Below are 18,442 nucleotides of genomic sequence, written 5' to 3' on the forward strand. Positions count from 1 at the left end.
TAAATGAAACTATGATGGTTTTATTTTCATTTTCAATTTTACTTCAGAGCCACATGTACGTACCCAAAGAGCCGCATGTGACTCGCGAGCCGCAGTTTGCCGAACCCTGGTATAGACTAAACCCTTTGGTCGGAAAGACTTCGGTTCGATTCCTGTCTATAACATGAGGAACCTTTATCAAGTGCTTTCGTAATACAAACTTTCGACTAAAAGTGAGTTACTAAGTCTGATACGGAGGTGGAATTTTTTTTTTTTTTTCCCCTGAAACTCGAGTTTTTCATCCCTCAGAAACAGGTAATTCGGTCCCGTGAACACAAACATACAGACATAGAGCACTTCGGGGAATGATGGTCGTCTGAACTGGCCCTTACTAGGAAGTAGTAATTCTAATACCTCATCTTGGACCCAAATGCCAATACTGGTTTGGTCGAGCAAGAGCGTTTGACAACGCTCTCGCTCGACTTCCAAGAATGAACACCCTTCCTTTGTTCTTTCCTCCAAGTACGTATTGGAAAATATTCCCTTTATCTATTTTCTAAAATCTCTTTGACCTTCTCCATCATATTTCCCCTTTTCAGCATATTCATCTCTGTAATCCATATTCCCATAAATTTTGGTCGTATTCAACATTCTACTGTTTCCGCATCTCCCTGAGACCGAAACTTGCGTCCAAACTTGGATCACATTAGTTTAAACAGAATCGGACCAAGGATCTATAAAGAGTAGTAATAACTTCCTTTCTCATTAGTGTTCTTTTCAACGTAGCAGGCATCTTTTGCATCATCTTGATTCATTTTCAAATTCATTAAACTTCAATTCCCTGTCCTTATTCCCAACATTGTAGTTCAACCTTTTCATTCCAAAATTCAAAACCTTACGTACTGGCAACATTAAACTGATATCATTCTCCTCTGCCCACACTACTAATCTGTTCAAGTAATCTTGAAGATGTTGGAGTCATTTCTTATTTCAGTTCTCTCATTCAAACTATTCACAACATCATTAATATTCAAATCAGCAGGGATCTACGGGCACACCCCCACTTGTTACCTTCACTCTCGTTGATTCTCCTCACTTCTGATATTTTCGTATAGGCGCACTCTTATCAATATCTTTTTCAATACTAGCTTATTATTCATTGCCAACTACCGTAATTTTTGCAGTAAGTACACTGCAGTATTCTCTTGACGAATGACCTTTTAGCTCAGTAATATATGTGTAGTTAGTGCCTTTTATCTAACTCATTTTCGTTCCATCTATTCCAAGACGTCAACAATTACTCCAAAACGTACTAACTTTTTTGGAAAATTACAGACGTTAACAATTATTAACGTCTGTAATTTTCAGCGCGAGTTTATAATACAATATTATGTTGTAAACCGATTTTGTATTAGTTTTCTTGATTATTATTCCAGTCTTTTTTTTTTTTTTTTTTACTTCCGTATATAGAGACTTATTGAAAAATATATCAAGTTTTGCTTGCTACTTATGATTGTCATGAAGAATTTTTACCTTCAAGTGCGTGCCAGTTTTTCTTTATTTATAACCGTAGGAAGACATTCTCGGAAATGAAATACGGTAAAAATATAGAAGCAAAATTCTTTGATGAATCTGAGTAATCTTTTAAAAACAGTCACAACTTTCTTTATAGCAACTTTTGATTAGATTTTATCAAATAAAAATAACGTGGCATACTAGGTACGATTACTGTTTTTTTTTTTTTTTTTTTTTTTGCAATTTGCAATAACAATCTCTTGTGCATCATATAAGCACGTGGTATTAAAATGTTTTGATAGTTTTGTAATGTGTTTTCATTCCTCTCCCCAATAAGTTATACATATAATTGAAATATGTTTTTTTTTTAATTTCCTTTTAAGTATAATTCAGTTTTTAATATTAACTTATGTTTGTATTACTTTTCCTAAACGCAATGCCATATGTAAGATTTAAGCTGAAAATGATGTAAGTATGGTAATGATTCATGACAATCATAAAAAGATACATTTTTACAATAGCATTCTTATAAGAAATGTAATTGACAATGACACTTATTAGATTCGTTTTGTCCATCCTTATGTTATTGTATTGTGTTTAATCGGTATCGGGCATATTTAAATGACAAACTTCGAAGAGAGAGAAAAAAAACACGTTTTGCATATTTGGAGTTTGAATTATTATCAGTAATAATTCAACTCTGGATGAATGGAAATTATTAAAGTTTGGTATTTAAAATCTCCCGTGTTGCATTAACTCAATCTGGTTGCAGTTGGATCATTTTTACTAGCAACGAAACGAAATGGTATTAAAGCCAACATTGGTTATAATAACGGTTGTATTGCTTGTCTTATGTACTTTTATAATTTTATATTTTCGAATTGTGTTATTTAATTTTGTATTTAATAATACAAAAATTTTATGTTATTAAATACATCGAAAAATGTTAAATACGTTAAGGAATTTATTATAAATATATGTATTTAAAACCGTTAAGCGATAACTACTTTTAGACTGTATAAATCTTCTCTAAAGAATTAGTAAATATTACATTTTAATAAATAAAATATAAAAAACTTGGGCTCTCTTTTTTTTTTTTTTTAAGAGTTGAAAACGATGTTTACTTTGCTTGCGTTTCTTAATTACATAATTGTAAATCGTCAAGCATTAAGTCAGTATATTATGTGAGCATGTGCGTGCAATTTCATGAAACATTTAATCATTGCTGAGTTTTATAGCTTTGTGGAGTTTTAATAAAAACGTAAAGTGTAAGAAAATACAAAGAAAAAAAAAACGAATAAAGAAACAAATTCTTAGCACATTCGCGACTGACAGAATGCCCCGGCCAAAAAAATATAGCGGGGAAGAAAAAAAAAAGAAAGAAAAAGAAAAAAGAACACGAAAGCAAGGAGTAGTTTAGGTTGTAATTTCTACGCATAAGCTGTTTGTATATCGTTAAGGTTATATACGCCTATTAAGTTAAGTTCCTACGACTTAATAGGCGTTTGAAACCACTACAGGTTATTATTCCATGATTGTTATTATAAATCAATGTGTATTTAAGGTACTTGGATATTTCGCTTAATCACCTATTTGATTCATTTTGTCCGGCTACAAAGATGCATGAAATAATTCCGCTTGAGCTAGGCGAAGATTGTTGAAATTTAGCATTTGGGAACTTACTAAAATTTGCAGAGCCCGTCTTAGTTTCGATTTAAATCAAATCATTTTGATTGGTAGAAATTAGTCAAAAATAGATTTGAAATGATAGTAAATGAGTAATTCCTCTAAAGTTGATGATATACGACAAAACCGTATTTCAACTGAATTTTGCTAATATATTTATATTTTTCTTATAATTGTTACTGTTTTTAAGTGCATCATCATATAAGGGCGATTTTATAGATAATTAATAAAACGCCGAATCATAAATAGAAGGGATATGGTATATTCTTACGAGTATGTATGTATATATATATATATATATATATATATATATATATATTTTTTTTTTTTTTTTTTTTTTTTTTTTTTCCCTTTGAAACTAAATACCTTCTGATTCTTGGCATGACTGATCGCTGTTATATTTTAATGTTTTGCTATTATCTATTTATTTTATCAATATTTTAACCAGATGAATAGAACGAATCGAAACATTTAATTTCCTTTCTCACATTTATTGGAATGCATATCAATATTTTCCGAATGTGACGAAACGCTATGTAAAACTAATTATTTATTTGTGTTCATATTATTGGAATAAGGTGGCATTTTTAGACTGGTAATTAGATAATATTAATTTTTCAAATATTGTCTGTGGTGGATATTGAAACAGGTGCACACTTGTTTCGATATGAATTCAGACCAAGCAGGGAATCATAAAACCTACTGTAATTGTAAAGTTATTTAAGAATGCTCTAGATTTTAGTTAAAATTCGTCATTTGAGAATGGTGTTGATTAAACGCTTTATACTGTACTATAGTGTAATGTAGTGTAATTTTTATCCTGTTTTATCACAGCTTTTATCACATCTGCAAAAATATGCAAACCATTTTATAAAAGGAGTTATTTTGAGACTATTACAATCATGTCATTCCACGCTGTTTATTGACGAGTATTTCATTTGATTTTTCATTTATTAAGTTCGAAGTTGTGGTGAAAACCTGACTGAAATCCTGAAAAGTTTGTAATACAAAATTTGGCACATAGCAGTATTGTCAGCACTTTTATTTTTAGAAGTAGTTATATAACGTTGCATTTCATTTAACACAGGAAAAACCGAGCGTTGAGGACAAATTATATAACATTACGATGTGAAGACTATTCGTGCACTCTGTTAGTGGTAACAACGGATATTTAAAGTCTACAAAAGAAGTAAAAAATAATAATAATTTAAGGCCACTGATATCATATCAGCATCCCAAAGACTTCATATATCACTTAACAGTTGCTATATGTTTTAATAGCTGCACACTTAAGATAACTTCAGTAACTCCCGATGACTTTTCTCGTTATTTATCATTTATTTGCGAAAATTAATTTTACGCGCGCTGCTTTGAAACGATTAAGATTCCTCCTGGGGGTGGGGGAGGTATTTACAGATCAGATAGGCTACTATGAAAAAAAAAAGTAATGAAAATAAATAAAATGAAGTCTAGTTTCATTTATCTGTAATTACTGGTTCTGCTATTGCGAGTGATAAGAGATCATTTCAGCTGTTTGTCAGCTATTAACTTGCTTGGTCTGTGATTTGGAGAAACAGTTTCAAAGTATGGGATTAAATGCCCATGCGTATTACCTTTAAAGACAGTGGGGATTGTAAGTTCTTGCTTACAGCCGTATCGAGAGCGAAGTCAAAATCTTAAAAATCGCCAAATAATCGATATCTTTCACAGAAGGCAATGAACCTGTTTGCAGTCCTCGTCCACGATCATGAGATTCGCTAAACTCAAGAGTCCTATTATTCAGCAATTGATATTCATGTTTACAAAAATGAGTTGAAGACCGATACTGAAAACTACAAATTTGTAAACTTAACCACGATATTAAGAAATAAATAAACCATTTAGAAACCCTAACAATTTTCTCAGTCCGTCGTTATTATGAGTTAACTAAGGCTTTTGATGCAAGAACAGTCTCGATGCAGTCTAATTTGATTTTTTAACAGACCACTCTACATTAACTCCACTAACGTAAATATACTGAAATTGGAAAATTGTTCAATATATAGAAGGGAATATAATATAATCAGCAATATAGTGTTCCCTGATTAATAAAAAATAACTTAAAAAAAAAAACTTTCGGGCATAGTCCGAATGTAACGCGCGCGCTTGCCCTGTCTCCATTTCTCATGTTAATCACGAGATGAAACAGACTCGCGAACGAGCCTGTTTGGCTTCCAGAATTGATCTATTAGTGAGATTGCTGATTGTTGATTAGGCCATTGTATAAACCACATGACCTTCCATAGCTTATTTAGGAAACCAATTCTGTCGTCAGTAGGCATACAGAATTTTCAGTAAGATACATTTAATGTATATGTATTTGATGTTAATTTATTCTTTAATTCAACTTATTATATATTTTTAAAGGCTTATTTATAGGCATCTGTCATCCCAGTATTTTGAAATAGTAGACTGACAAATTGTAATATATTACCATTTCCTTTGATATATTTAGAGTTAGTTAATATATTAAAGTATTACTTGGGGTAGTGCTCTGTTTTATGTCGCGTGTTTTCTCTCTCTCCATTGTATTGAATGTGAGTCGCATCCCGTGGCGCATATTTGTGAGTCTTTCGGTAGTATTGTAGACGAGTTTCATCGCTGTTATGAAACCACCATTCTGCTTATTGGAGACCGAAGTGGCTTGAAATAGATCCACGTTTGATCTACAGGGTTTTCGGATTATCTAACACTCATTCCATTCGTACTAATGCACCTTAGGATATCATTTCATCAGTGGATTTACATTAAAAAATAAAGTTCACCTGGAGATGAGTAGTATTTACTTTTTAGGAAGCTTATCGACAGACGTGATCGCAAGTGTAAGTTCTGCCAATAGATGATATCAAAAGATCACAGACAGTCATATTTTAAACTCCTGAAGGAAAAAAAAAATTATTTTTCTAATAAAAGACGCTTTTGAATTGAATTGCTGACTGCTGGTTTACATGGTTTTTGTGGAAGAATGGAAAATGCTGACGAAATAAAGGAAAGAATGGCATAAAAATAAACGTGTGTGAAGTCTGATAGAAACTTTACGTCTTATTACAGATATCGTAACGATGATTTTTATAGATTATTTATTAATGAAAAGAATCGTAAAATAATCACTGGTTGGTATTCTTTTACTGGGAATTATATATGCAGAATCTCGTTTTTTTTTTTTTTTTTGTTTTTTTTTGGCGGGGGAGGGGAAGGTAGACCTTTAGGAATGTGTTGTCTTCTGCTTTCTCTTGATGGTTAGTTTCTTAATATCGTTAATAAATCGAAATAAGTACTATTTCGTAGCATCTCATTCTTTTTACTAACACTACTAATAATTTTAAGGAGTTAGAGCTCTTTAGGAGATCAAATTTCTCAAATCCTAGTGTTACAGAAACGCATACACATCTGCCGGCAGCCATCAGTATCCCTAATATAATATATACGACTGGTTAACAGTCGGCTACGATTTGTTTATCTTGCTACTTCCATCAGCATGGCTCAACTGAAATTGAGATTCTTGGGTGATAACACACTTACTCTGATATATTTGTGCTGTTAACTGCCATGGTACGGAAATTATTTGGAGCACTGTGGCATGTCTGTATGTGTGGGCACGCGCGCGTGCCCACACACACATACGCGCGCACAGCAATACCTTGCATAGCGCGAAAAAGTTCCGTGCTATGCAAAACCGCACGGTTCAAAACACTGTTATAATATGTCAGTATATACGTTCCAAACAGACAATAATTGACTGTAATTATTACGGTATTGGTGGGGGGGGAAATACTTGCGCATAATTTAGTTTAGTACAAGCTCACCAGAAAGAATAATTAATGAACACAGAAAAATTAAAAATAGTTAAAAAACGGGAAAAAAAGTACAGATTTTTATTGTTGATCACGAGTTTTTATTTTGAAAAATTATATTTAAGCAGTGTAGTCTGCACAGGGTTTTTTCTTCATTTTCTCTGAATGCATATCTTTGTAACAATGAATAGCGTTTTGTAATGTTTGCCAAACATTAGTGCTTAACATCAATGTTAGGATCGGCGTCCAGAAAATCAGAAGCGTCCTCTATTTTTCCAATAAAAGTCGAAAGCTTATTTAATGCAAATTCTTTTTGTAGACACTTCAGCAACAGTTTCATTTAATTTATCGTTCATAGAAACCTTGTTGATCCATCTCCACGAGAGTTTCCTCATTCATCTTATTTGGATGCGAATCAATGCATACGCGCACGTTGTCAGAACCCTCAAACTTCAAAACCTCCTTTTCCAATTAATTCTTTTAACTCATTGGGAAATTTTGCAGCAGTATCATTATCAGCACTAGCACGGTCACCTACAGTTCGAACGTTATGGACCCACCACCTGCCACGACTTGCTGAAAAAGTTTCTCCTTCATCTCCATTTTCTTCTACTGCCTTATAGAGACTTGTTGCTTTAGCTTGAATTACTGTCTGACTTATTGTGGAATTTTTTCTTTTTTTTTTTTTTTCTTAATTAGCGTTTGGACCGCTGATTGTACTTGCTATTTTATCATACGGATGCTCCTTCTTCATAACGCTTTATAATTTTAAGTTTTTGCTCTAGCGTTAGACATTTACGTTTCTTAAATTCACAAACCTTGTTATATTTCCTCTTCCCACCGAAAATTGCATACAAAAGGATATATGATAATTTTTTTTTTAAAAATGGAAAGCGACCACTACTTTGCTGCAAGAAATCGGTACAGTTTTAGTGAGGTCGGAATATCGATAATTTTTTTAACTATTAAAAATGATAAACTGTGCTATGCAGGGTATTGCTGTTACACTGTGTGTGTGTGTGTGTAGAAAGTATTTTACCTTGGGTATAATAAATGTTAAAGATACCAAGTTATTTTAAACCTGGTTTTACTCCATTTCCGAAGTAAGCAAACAGACAAACAAGTCAAGTTTGCGCCTGCACGTATTGCGAGTCTAGCTGACCCTCAAAGTAGTGCAAGTCAAGGCAACTCCTGGTAAAGGTAGAATAAGCTCTGATCACTATTCTTAATATTTACCCTTAAAGCACAGCCCATCTCCTTGAGATGTATGATGCTATGTATTAAAGGCAAGGGGCCACTACCCAGACCGGTTTCGACCTTTATTGAGGTCTCATCAGTGGGAGCCAGGCTAGAAATACCAAGCTTCTTTAACATTTATTATACCCAAGGTAAAATACTTTCTACATTTATATCTCATCCTGAGATTTTTATTTAATAAGGTTAAAACAACTTATGGTAACTTGTCCTGGTAAAATACTTATAAGCTCTGTATTACTAAAAGCTTGGTATTTCTAGCCTGGCTCCCACTGATGAGACCTCAATAAAGGTCGAAACCGGTCTGGGTAGTGGCCCCTTGCCTTTAATACATAGCATCATACATCTCCTCAAGGAGATGGGCTGTGCATTAAGGGTAAATATTAAGAATAGTGATCAGAGCTTATTCTACCTTTACCAGGAGTGTCCTTGACTTGCACTACTTTTGAGGGTCAGCTAGACTCGCAATACGTGCAGGCGCAAACTTGACTTGTTTGTCTGTTTGCTTACTTGGGAAATGGTGTAAAACCAGGTTTAAAATAGCTTGGTATCTTTAACATATATATTTCCACTGCCTTTGGGCTCAAATAAATAGTGTTTTTTTGTCCACATCTTTCGCTGTCTTGCTGTTAATGGTCCATTCTTAGTAAATTCTTGACATCTTACGAACTGTAGTTTTTGAATCCCCATTCAGCTATAGGCGCTGTTCATATAATAGTGGCAAATGCTTTTCTGTATAGTACAGTTATACCACATTTCAAAATCTGTTTAATCTCAACATTTACTTATTTTTCGTTAGAAAATGGCTTTTAAAAACTGCCTTGTTGTGTGCAATAGGTGTAACTGTTGCCGATAACGTTAAGTTTAAGCCATATCGTTTTCCTTACGTGCACAAGCTTAGGTAATGAAACAATATCCTCGAGTTACGAGTACTGTATATGCGTTTCCTTTCACAGGGGATAAAATTCAAACTTGAGGGGCAAAAAGTAGACTTGCACATTATACATAGGTAAAGATGTGAATGATTTAAAATCGTTAAAAGCCAAGAACCGACTGTAATTTCGTGACACTTCTTAATAATAGAATATGTTGACAAAAATTAAGTACCTGAATAGTTAAAAGTATTGCGAGTGATGTGTTTGTTTGGACAAAAGTATTTGTTAAAACAAATGTATCTGTATGTTGAAATTCCTGTATATAGAAAGTAACACTTTTTTGTTCCAGAGGGGGGGGGGGGGTTCAGTTGGCCCGAGGTAGACGAATTGATGTTTTCTCCGTTCTACAACCAGCAGACACTGGGTCTGAACTCACTGCGAGTGAATGTTCTTTAGGTTTTTATTATTTCGTATGATGATACAATGGCAGTGAGGCCCTTTTACGGGGAGGTACGGCACCATCTCAATCCCCCTATTTTTATCTGGGCTCGGAACCAGCATGGCTGACGAATCAGACCTATGGCTGGAGGGACCGTCTTAAGTATTCCTGACTGTAATCCATGTGTGTTCATTGGGTCCGGTTTGCCTGTTCTGCGAACGAACCCCCCCCCCCTCCACACACACACACACACACACACACACACACACACACACACACACACACACACACACACACACCTTCTTATGAGACCGGCTAACTCACTTTTAGTCGAAGGAGACCAGATAAAGGTTCCTGACGTCATAGACGGGAATCAAACCCAAGTCTTTCTGACCAAAGGGATATACCGAATGAGCTACGAAGCTCTCTTCTTTAGGTGGTATATGGTTTCATTGCCCGTTGTGAGACCACCTTATTTAGAGGATTGACGTGTCTTAAAAAAGGTCTATGTTAAAATCTTGAGTTTTGGATTATCTAAACCTGAGTCCATCCATCCATCCATAACTCTGGACCACCTGAAGGAACACCGTTATAGTGTCGATTCTCGTTGCCGACTCACACTATTACAAACAATAATATCAGTGTTAGGATTGAAGGCTAACAGATAGCAGCAGTTGTCTGTCGTACTTTTTACTGAAAGCCTTAGTTCCTTGATAGGTTCAGCTCACTATCAATGGTCACTTTGAAGGGTGATGACTAACTGCGTGCCTGTCATCGGAAGTTAGCGCTAGGAGTCTCGGCTGTTCCTTCTGAGGAATAAAATGCTTTATACGATTGATTTATTATTAGTTATTTATATATAATCGTTCAGTCGAGACTTTTCAAACGATAAGTATATTGAAAATCAGTTAAAGGTCATTTACGGTGTCTTTGGGTGCATAATACACTTCAGGTTTTTTTTTTCCTCTTCGACTAGAATTAGAGTAACCATATTTTAAAATTTTTTTTCTAACGTAACACTAGCAGAAGTTCGCTAAAATACGGATAAAACTTAACAACTACCTCAAAGCACTATTGCCAAGAAGAATTGGAGAAATGTATCACTTATTAAGCATTAATAAACCGAAATAATCTTATTTAAGAATTGAGCATTTTTTAAAAAATTAAAACAACAGTGTCACAATAGCCCTCATATTCCTCTCTAGCATTACAATATACTAGAGACTGAAGAGCTAGAATAATAAATAACTAGGTTTTAACTCGTATACGTTTTTTAGTTATTTATTTATTTATACTAGATGTATTTTCTCGACACGTTTCGTTGTCTATATGGCTAGTAACATCTTCAAGAGGTTGCTTAACATGAGCAAAAAACCGACAAAAATAAATAAACGTTTCCCAATAGCCGTAATATCTATAAAATTGAAAAGACTGGAAATTTACTTTAATCACGAGTATTATTGGGCATGTTAGTGCAGTCTCTACATTGTTGTATAAATTCTGTATGTGATTGCTGACATGGAGATGCCTTGAATGTTTCACATAGTAATTAACTTCCACATGTCGTGAATGATTATTTCTTGCCTTTGAGCGAATGACCTTGGAGGACTCTTTTAACAACCCGCCTAAGTAATTCTCTTCTAACTAGGGTGGATGGATGGAGGATGCTTGCAAATTTATTGTGTGATGTTCTTCGAGGATGTACGCTACGAGTCCCTTTTTGTTTTCAACATCGCCTATATGTTCTTTGTTGCAGATTTCAAAACTCCTTCCAGTTTGACCTGCATACATCTTTCCACAAGAACACAGAATTTTGTATACACTTGGATAAAATGGAATTTTGTTTTTTGGGAAACGTAGAAAGTTTCGTAAGATGTTGGCTGGTTTGAAAGCTGTTCTGTTCTCAATGTTGACTGCCTTTAACATTTGATCCATTTTTCTTGATGCATTTCCAACTTATGGCACGGATACCGTGCCTTTGTAATTAATTTTTGGGTTATCACGGGATGGTTCTTCAGAAAAAATTTCCTTGGGTACCTCTTTTTGAGTAGCCATTTTTGAGGATCTGATTAAATAGGATTTGAAGTTTTTGTTTTCCTTTGATTTCATAATTTTTTAAGATTTTTAAAGCTCTGTTTTTTTAAGGTTTTCATTATACCTAATTTTTGTTGAGGGTGATGGAATGAGCTTGCTTTTAGGTACCTGCCAGTGTTGGTTTCTTTCCTGTACTCTTCTAATAATAATCATCAGCGATGATTTTGTTGACAAGGATATATCGGAATAGTCATTTTCAGTTTTTTACTTCTAATGTGAATTTTATTTTCGGATGTACATTATTCAGAAAATATACAAAATCTTCAAGGACTTTGTGAATATATTTCCAAATGATAAAAATGATATCTCCACCATACGTGTGGTTTTAAGGTAGCCTGTGCTATAGCCTATTCTTCAAATTTTTCCATTTATAAGTTGCGATAGAGGTAAGCCCAGTGCTAAACCTTATATTTGGTAGTAAAAGAATGAAAATTTGAGGCAATGGCGGAAGAGATGTATAATGTCTGGAGTAATTAGGTTTTCAAGTATACATATTGATTCCTCCACAGAGACGTTGGTAATTAACGAAACTACATCTAAACTAGCTACCCCCCCCCCCCATATATATCTGATGAGGAAATTGAATGTTTGAAAGTTTATGTATAAAATTCGTCGAGTTTTTTAAGTTTGTATGTCCGATATGAGGAGGTTAAATAAGTATTTAAAGAGAAGACATGTTGGAGAGCCTCTGCCTTCAATTATTGGACATAGAGGGATGTCTGTCTTATGAACTTTAGACACCCCCTATAACCTTGGAGTGATCGAGTGTCTGCATTTCAGATGTTCTTTAAGGTATTCTGTAAATTTAAAAAGTACTGGAGATCAGATCATTAGTCTTTCTATATGACGACCAAGTAGAATCATGGTCCATTTTTTGAATACCTAGACGAATACATGGAGGAGATCTTGGTGTCATAGTCTGTACTATTTTAAGTGAATGTTGAATTCCTTTTGTTTGCTTTAAGTATCTTTTTCTAAAACCATGAAATTATTTTTTGGCTTTGGACTGTTTAGTAAAACTGAAGTTTCGAAATCCGCAATTAATATATAGGCGATGTTGAAAACAAAAGGGGATGGGTGCGAAAGCGGACTCGTAGCGCACATCCTCAAAGAACACCACACGGTAAATCGGCAAGCATACTCCACGTCTTACTGAGAGGAGAATTACTTCGATAGGCTGTTCAAGGAGTCCTCCGAGGTGATTTAGCTCTAAAGACACACTGAATGGAAACCAAGGGATGATCCTTTCACGACATTTGTAATTCATTAATTACTATGTGTAACATTCAAGACCTCTCCTATGCCAGGAAACACATAGTGTATATATATATATATATATATATATATATATATATATATAAATTAATAATAAAGAGAAACACGTATACGAGTTAAAATCTGGTTATTAAAATCTGATTCATGCGAATCTACTAATAGTGAATCGCATGCGAACTGAAGAGTTTCATAGACTATAGTTTTGCTTAATGTACTTGGACTCGTTTGGCGATTTGGTATAGTCGAACTAATATGTCGTTAATTTGTTGTTATAGGTTTTTTATTATTACTAACAGAGATTCTTACAAAGTACTGTTACGTTTCACAACAGAACCTTTTAAGTGCTAAAAATGTAGAGATGCTCGTTATTACCGGTGACGTATATATGTTACTGTGAAAGACCAAAATTAGAGAATGTCAGTATTCTACGGTGAATGTCGACACATACCAAATACGTCGGTGAAAGACCGAATATTTGGTTATATTATTATACATTGCAACTAATTCGAGAAGTGGAGGGCAAGGCTATACACGCTGTAATTGCAAAAAGAAATGTTCCACGACTAAATGCAGTTGTAAAAGCAAGGGACTCTTGTGCAATTCAAAGTGTCATAACAGTTTAAGTTGTTGTAATAAATAAGACTGTATAACGTTAATCATATAAGACAAAAATGCAAATGTTTAAATTAACGTAATAAAAATATTTTTATTCAACATTCACCATCAGTGCATGCTGAATGTCGACATTTGCCAGCGTAAGTGAGAAATAATAATATTTAGCAAATATTTCGTACATACACCAAGCGACTATGTGAATGCTGACATTCACCGGAGAATATCGACATTTGCCAGATATCGGTCTTTCACAGTAACATATACTTTACGTAGCTGAAATAAGGTTTGAGACTTTTTAATAATGTTTTACTTCGAAAAGTTATGCAAGTTTCCCTTTCATTCAGCACCAGGTCCATTTTCATAATTTTTTATTTTATTTTATTTATTTATTTTTATCTACGATATATTTATAATCTACGGTTATGGACTCAACAACAAACATAAAGAACATTAGAACAATGTGACTTAAGTCCATATTCTATACAACAGTGACTGCGAATCATGGCGTCTTTCCCATACAAGGAACACTGACAGAGTCCTTTGTTTCAAATATGATGTGATATAATGGTCCTTATGGTAAAGTCGCTTGTGCCGTTGAAGATCATACTCAGAGAGGAATAGATACCAATTATTGGTCAGTTAAGAATCTGGGTCTGTGTGCATTGAAAGAAAATGATCTGGAGTTGTATTTTTAGCTGGATAATTCATGGAGCAAACGGATTTTCTTTTAGAGCTCAATTTGATTCTCCTATCGACATTTTCTCTATCAGAGGAACTGCGGGTAATGCGGGATTCAATTTTTTGTGTAAAATGGCATTCTGTACTACCCGAAGTTCTCTACTTATGTTACAGTGTCCTTCTTAGTCTATTGAGACCCTCTTCCTACCTTCTGCCATTTTATATATATATATATATATATATATATATATATATAAAATGGCAGAAGGTAGGAAGAGGGTCTCAATATATATATATATATATATATATATATAAAATGGCAGAAGGTAGGAAGAGGGTCTCAATAGACTAAGAAGGACACTGTAACATAAGTAGAGAACTTCGGGTTCTCTACTTATGTTATTATTCCCAAGGTAAAAAAACTTATTTAACATAATATATTATACCTTGGGTATATATTATGTTAAAGATACCAAGCAATTTTATAAGCTAGGTTTTTTAATCATTTTTCCCAAGTAAGCAAACAGACAAGTAAGTCAAGTTTGCGGCTGCACGTAGTGCAACTCATGGTAAAGGTGGAGCAAGCTCTGATCACTGTCCTTTGAATTTTCCCCTAATGCAAAACACATTTTCTTGCGGAAATGTATGATGCTATGCATTAAGGTAATGGTCACTACCCATAAAGGTCTCGTCAGTGGGAGCCAATCTCATCCTGAGATTTATATTTAATATGAGGTCAAAGCACCTTATGGCAACTTGTTTAGGTAAAATATTTATAAGCTCTGTATTACTTCACCCTTGGCATTTTTTTAGGTCTGGCTCCCACTGACGAGACCTCAATAAAGGTCGAAACCGGAAATGTGTTTTGCATTAGGGAAAAATTCTAAGGAAAGTGATCAGAGCTTGCTCCACCTTTACCACGAGTTGCCTAGTGTTGCACTACGTGCAGCCGCAGAACTTGACTTACTTGTCTGTTTTTGCTTACTTGGGAAAAAGGATTACAAAACCTAGCTTATAAAATTGTTTGGTATCTTTAACATTATATATATATATATAATGTAAATAAGTTTTTTTACCTTGGGAATAATGTATATTAGGGTTACCAAGTAATTTTATAAACTTGGTTATTTTTCTCCTAATCCCAAGTAAGCAAACAGTTAAGTTTGCGCCTAACCCGTTTTGAAGCGTTATGCAAGCCATTGCTGTGGCATTTCTAGCTGGATAATTCAAGATTCAAAATGACGGGGAAAGTGAAACAAAATTATTTACACGTGTTGCATCATTTATTATTTATTGTGAAAACGTTTTTGCAAATCTGTTTCTTTTATCTCATTGCATTTGTTTCTCCTTTTGTCAGTGTTATCTGATTCCTTTGGCTATTACCCATTCCATTATATGCTTACTTTTTCGCATTTTAATAACTTTTAAGATATTTTCGTGCATTTTTTTATCTAAAAAACTGGAGTAGTCCCTTTTTGAAATTTTGTATTCTGTTATTAAAACTTGTCCTCATTGCATAGTTTAAGAGCCCTTTGGGGTGGAGAAGAGCTGATAATACCCTATAAAGTAAATGAAACTAAATTGTACGTAATAAATAACGATAGTATTTATTATTCGAACAGGTTCCACTGTACTAAATATTCGAATAGACCGTTAAATGGCATTCATACTCTGCGCTTACTCCAGCTTTTGTGACTATTAATATAGTGGAAGTAACGATGATGTGTACATAATCAGTTATGATTTCCATAACGGACTAATTCCATAAGCTGTAAAATTTCTTTGAAGGACGTCACGAAAGTTGATTGTTTCATACAGACTACGTATTAATCATTATAATAAAGCCGCTCTTCCTTTCATAGAGATACCGTTGTGAGGTTTGACACAGACAATAAAACCTAATCGACGAAACACTCTATCACTCCTCTCCCCGGACTGTAAACAAGCCGAGAATCCTATTACGGCGGCTCAATACGGTGCGCAAGGCCATAAATTAACCGCGTGCAGGCTTAGTCGGGCGAAGGCAAAAACTCAACCAGCCGGATGCACTGCGTCAAGTGGTCTACACTTGATGCAGAGAGGCCAGGCTTATAAATGCTGAGAAGCGACTGGTATTGACTTCCTACATTGCTCGTGAGTTGCGCATCGCACAAGGCTGTTTGCGTGGAGCGTACAACGGAGTTCCCTGTTAACTACAGGCTTAATAAAGCTGAATCACTGCATTAACGTTACGTTGGTTTGTTTTTCGTTGTCAGCAATAATCCAAACACTTGTTTGGTGAGAATCAAAAAGAAAAATTATCCAGTTACAATTTAGGGAGGCGTTGAATCTGTCACCGTTGAGGAAATGCTGCAGTTGCCGGGTGACATAAAAAGATATTTGAAGCTCCTTTAGTTAGCAGTTGTTAGACCATGCTTACCGAGGGATTTCGGGATTTGTACTAATTATGCTCAAAATTAACTCTGTTTTTGTCTTTCGGAGGCTGTTTATTAATGTGTGCATTTCGCTGAAAGTGGAATCCAGCATTAAGGAGGATGGCGATAGACCAGCGGTGGCACACGAGCCGATAATTTGCACCCGAATAAAACCTCAGTAGATTAGTGATTAAAAAAAAAAAAAACGTCAGCATATAAAATAAGTTATTCAGATATTCCTCCCGAGAAATGTAAGCATATCCTATTCCAGAGTTTTTCAAACTTTTCTGACCGCAACGCACAATATCCTGAGGGGGAATGAGGCAGTACAATACCAGGGAAACTCCAGCAGGGGTGAAAGCTCCAAATCCTTCGCCACCTTTCAAGAAACAAGTTATCTTGGCCCTCGTGGGGGCCCACATCTGATATCAATAAGACAAGAACATAATACTATACTTTGATCTTAGCCAAAATGCTTAGAATTAAAACGTATAGTATCTGTTCTTATCAGCTTGACATTGGATTCGCGGCCCCGAGACATTAAACTGATCTTTAGAAGACGGTGAAGTATTCGGAGCTTGTCATGCCTTTGCCGTAAGTTGCCCTCTAGAACCTCCTCACTACCCTAGAGAAGAAATGAAAAATACAAAAATAATCCAAAACATAAATTTAGAAAATATTTTATTTAATCCGGCTAGTTCACTTTCATAAAACATAAGGGATTCAATTTTTTTTTAAAGTACTGTCTTTCGTTTGTTAGTATATAACTAAATTCAACATTCTAACAATGTATTTCAAATTTTTAGTTACACAAAATACGTGGTAATCCTGTTTATAAATGCAGAAATCAAATTATGTAAATTTTTTTAAAAACAAATAAGATTTACATACATTTGAGATTTTTTTATATAATTAATACAATTCACAAACAATAATTTTAAGAATAATATGTAATCGATGATATTCCAACTAGCAAGCATGCCTGATATGAATTGTAAAAGTGCTCCTGTTCGACGCGGAAGGGACATAATATAGTCAACCGAAACGCGGAGTGTGACACATCCTGCGTGAGCACGCTACGAAATCTTTGAGATACTTAATAAAAAAAGGTTGTTCACGAGTCGCCAAACTGATTTCAGGATCCACTAAAGAGTCGCAACCGCAGTTTGAAAAACACTGCTCTATTTCTTGAGTGTTTTTACCACGAGTATTGTTAACAGACCGAGGTTTGTTCTTTTAAATTATGGCCGAAGCATCTGAAATTATGAAGGAATTCGTTGTTTACACCAAGTAAACATCGAATACAAAGTGTTTTAAATTACTGTATTTGTAAAACGTAGTGATTATCTGTGTAAGATTCTTTAACTATGTTTTGCTGCATTTTTTATGTGACTTCCATAAAAAAAAAAAAGTTTTCCTATAGTACTTTAGTACTGTGGATGAACTGAGGATTTTCTTTTCTATTTTTATTAACTGATGTTGTATTTTTGTTTTATTTTTTATTGGCGGGAAGTTTACTCTAGAGGCCAAACATGGAAAATTTTCAAGCCACTTGAGGCCTCCAGTAAGCTGGGCAATGAAATTCATCTTCCATCTAAAGATAATTACAAATCCATACCTATAGCAGGATTTGAGGCCACAGCTCTTAATTTGCCTGCCTGGTTGGGCAGCAAATTAAGAGCTTGTTCTCGCTTGTCTTTCTGTTTCTGCAATATATAACATTTAATAGGCTAAGGGTTGGATTTTCTTTGGAGTTCCGGTATAAGAACCACATAATTTTATGAT

At 34.5% G+C, this 18,442-nt stretch overlaps 1 protein-coding gene and 1 non-coding gene across 2 annotated transcripts in view; one reads left to right on the forward strand and one right to left on the reverse strand.

The window, feature by feature from the left end:
- The window catches only part of LOC150110013 (uncharacterized), a 594,272-nt gene that overhangs the window by 197,518 nt on the left and 378,312 nt on the right, over window positions 1–18,442 (forward strand). The gene's annotated exons all lie outside the window — the stretch shown is intronic.
- On the reverse strand, window positions 16,956–17,144 carry LOC150110014 (U2 spliceosomal RNA). Its single transcript, XR_016549044.1, has one exon. It is a non-coding gene; the product is annotated as a U2 spliceosomal RNA (small nuclear RNA).

The sequence above is a fragment of the Typopeltis vanoorti genome, chromosome 1 (assembly GCF_054136105.1).
Source record: "Typopeltis vanoorti isolate ZY-2024b chromosome 1, IOZ_Tvanoo_1.0, whole genome shotgun sequence".
Classification (NCBI taxonomy): domain Eukaryota; kingdom Metazoa; phylum Arthropoda; class Arachnida; order Uropygi; family Thelyphonidae; genus Typopeltis; species Typopeltis vanoorti.